Source organism: Triticum dicoccoides, chromosome 2A (assembly GCF_002162155.2).
Source record: "Triticum dicoccoides isolate Atlit2015 ecotype Zavitan chromosome 2A, WEW_v2.0, whole genome shotgun sequence".
NCBI lineage: Eukaryota > Viridiplantae > Streptophyta > Magnoliopsida > Poales > Poaceae > Triticum > Triticum dicoccoides.
The window spans coordinates 755,643,008-755,646,598 of record NC_041382.1 but is presented as its reverse complement, the minus strand read 5'-3'; the positions used below and the strand labels follow the sequence as shown (position 1 = coordinate 755,646,598).

Genomic DNA, 3,591 nt, shown 5'->3' with positions numbered 1-3,591 from the left:
TACATAAGAAAATTCCAGCACCAATGGATGCTTCGCGCCGGTATTTATGCAGCTACCTTGAGTCGTTAATTGCTATAGCTCAAAATTCTAATTGTGATCCGGTGAAAGGTAAAGCGGGGATATCTTATGATCCAACGGTAAATAGGCCACATGAAATATCAAGAATTGTGCCTTCTGTTAAGTGGCTTCCTCCTCCCGAGGGTTGGGTGAAGCTCAATACGGATGGTTCCTGGACTAATGATGGAAGGGCTGGTGCTGGTATGGTGCTTCGCGATAATCTAGGCAACAATATTTACTCATCTTGCAGGGAGTTATTTTCATGCCGAAATACCCTTGAAGCTGAATTATGCGCATGCATGGAGGGTTTATCCATTGTTATTCAACGGACGGAAATTCCAGTTTGTATCGAGATGGATTCACTTATAGCGGTGAACATGTTGAGGGACAAGGACATTGACAGGTCAATCTACGCGTCTTTGGTGGCAGAGATAAAGTACTTGAAGTATCTTCGAACGACTAGTATTGTTCATATCAAGCGTGGTCAAAATTTAGTTAGTGATTTTTTTAGCTAGTTTTGCTAGAACTGAGAGTAGAACTGTTGTCTGGTTGAGATCAGGACCCCAAGAGGTCATCGATTTATGTAAGCAGGATGGTACGTTTGATCCTTGAGTATTATAAGTTTATCCGCAAAAAAAAAACAAGCAGCTCATGTGCTAGCTAATTTTTGTTTCTGTAATAAATCTTTTTTCAGTTGGTTGGACGAGCCTCCTGACTGTATCGTTAGTATACTCATAGACGATGTAAACATTGTTTAATTTTAATAAAGCTAGTCATGATGGCTTTTCTAAAAAACATCGGCATTGGACGCCAGCCCGAACGGGAATACGTACGTCATAGGCTCCACGTACTGCTGACGCCCGCATGCACTTGGCCACTTGGGGCAGGGTTGGGTTGGGATTTGCTTCTCTCGCGGCGCCGGCGCGCGCACGTTGCCGCGTTCGTCCTCGGTGGAGATGTATGGGCCGGTCTTTTCCGCCGGTCGATTCGCCGGAGATATACGCTGGATGCTATGGCGTATGTAGGCCTCTCCAAAGCGTGAAAAGGCCGCGACTATCTTTCCTCCCGTCGTGAAATTTCAAGGTGTGGAATCGTATAAAGTTGAAGCTAGTATTCCAAGATGCGCACCTGCTGAAGTCGGCCAAGATGCAAGCATGCAACAATTACTCCCTAGTCTAGTGCGCGCTCATGCGGCCAAATGGCAAATTCATATTTTCCTTTTTTTTGTCTCCTTCTCTAATCCTCAGCTTGATTTTTATTCAAAAAAAAAAAATCCTCAGGTTGATTGATGTGAACAACGGCGGACCGGATGAAAGTTCCAAGCAAGATGACGCTTGTAAGTTCGGCGCGTGACAACTTAGCTAGAGCTGGTGGATGGATCAATACTGTATTAATCTTCTCCTGCCCGTTACGTAGCTATCAGTGTGGACTACTGGACTCCGCCACCTTAATTTGTCCTCTCGCATGGATCCTTGTTGGTATGTTGCATGCATCACCAGTAACTCTCCTCCCACCATTATTCTACACAAACCCCACACCGGCCAAGTCGATCTCTCCATCATTCAAAAAGAACATACGTGCTCAACGTCGAAGCTTTCCAGCAAGGCAGATCGATGCAGGATGCAATATGGTGTGGATGCACATGCACGCACGATGGATTGATTGGGCGCAAGCTGGCCTAGCAGCTAGAGCGCGAATGCGTCATGGAAATAGGTTCGTGGGACGTAGCCCGTAGCCTTTTTGACCTAAAAAAACCTTGCTTGCCAAGGTACCGCTGCGTCCCCATCTGCCCGGCCCCGGCCCAGGACGACGAATCGCCATACTTTCTTTTTCCGGCGACGCTTCTTACACACGCACGCACTTAGGGTTGGGCGCTAGCTGCTCTCATACACGATGCCGCGTCCGTTGGCGATCGGCACGAGTATCTTCTCGGGTTTATCTTTTCAAGATTGAGATTTTGGACTGCCGCGAAATTCCAAGGCACCGGCAAGAGGGAGACAAGACGTTCGGTTGCTAAAGAGGAGGCCGTCTGTGGAGGCACATGCATCAGCATTAGTCCCTGATGCACATGCGGCCAATTCGTTTGCCCATTTTTTCCGTTTCTTCTCACGCTGATCGATATGAACAAATTCTGCAACAAGCAACAACTGGGTACTTATATTAGGAGGTAAAAGCACTCCAGGTACCCCAACTTGTATGAAATGTGATGATTTAGTCCCAAACTTGTAAAATGCAACCTCACCATACCCCAACTTGCATTGGATGTGATGATTTAGTTCTCGGCCTATCACAGCGCGACAAGTGGCAGCCAGCTGGCCGGACAGGTCGTCACCTGCATTTTTACAAAAAACACCCTGCGTCTTGTCTAATTAACCCCCGCTACAGGCAGCTCTTCTGTTGCTGATAAGTTTATCATATCATCTGCAGCAGCAGATGTCTCTAGCGTGTGAATGCATGCATGCGGCCATGGTCGCGCTCCATCCCTGCCTGCCGTCTCTGCACTGCACGGCTTCTTTTTTCTCTTTCCAAACTTAATTAGCTCATGCATGCACCTGGTGTGTTTAGCTACACAACAATCACATCACGTCTCACAGTGTACATATAAATACTAGTGTATAAAATGGCGCAAAAATAAAGCTAGGTCAGAATGGATGCTAAATACCTAGATACTTCTAGTACCAAATAGGATATGCTTCAATTTTTGACAAGGAAACTGATGAGCTATGCTACAATCAAACTGATGAGCTATGCTTCAATTTTTGACAAGGATACTTCTAGGGCTTCCTTAATTAGTATACACTTTTGGGAGGTCAAGATATACATCAGAGAATGAACAACATGGCAAATAAACAAACAAAGTTGATAGATGCCAACAAGGGACTAATTAAGCTAGCTCTCCCACCTGAATTATGTGAGAAAAACCGCCGCCTAGCTGGAGAAAAGAGATGGACCGAGCAAATAGTACCAACTCTACCCTAGTGACAGCTCTATGCACTGCTTCTTGAACGCCTCTTTCGGAGGCGGCGACTTCACCAAGTCTCTGGCCCTCTTGCACCTCGGCATCCCCTGCTCCGGCGCCGGTAAGGACACCAGCACCGTCAGAAGGTCGACGCCAAAGTGTCTCACGGCCTTTTGCACAGGCGCTGGCTGATCGACTGGGTCTGCGGGGACGGCGCTGTTGGTGTTCGGTCAGAGCTTGCAGTCAATGAAGAGCTTGGTGTAGGGACAAACTCGGTCCGGTGACGAACGCCGAGTAGTCTCCGGCAACACAAACGCCGGGCAAACCTCTCTCTATCACACACGGACGTATCACTGGTAGAAAAAGGGCATATAGTCCCGGTTCGTAAGGGCCTTTAGTCCCGGTTCCTGAACCGGGACTAAAGTGTCGGTACTAATGCCCCGACCCTTTAGTCCCGGTTCAATCCAGAACCGAGACTGATGGGCCTCCACGTGGGCAGTGCGCAGAGCCCAGGCAGGAGACCCTTTGGTCCCGGTTGGTGGCACCAACCGGGATCAATAGGCATCCACGCGTCA

General features: G+C 48.0%; 1 pseudogene; it reads right to left on the bottom strand.

The window, feature by feature from the left end:
• Nucleotides 1–3,027: 3,027 nt before the first annotated feature.
• LOC119358334 overlaps nucleotides 3,028–3,591 on the bottom strand; it is an 11,020-nt pseudogene continuing 10,456 nt past the window's right edge.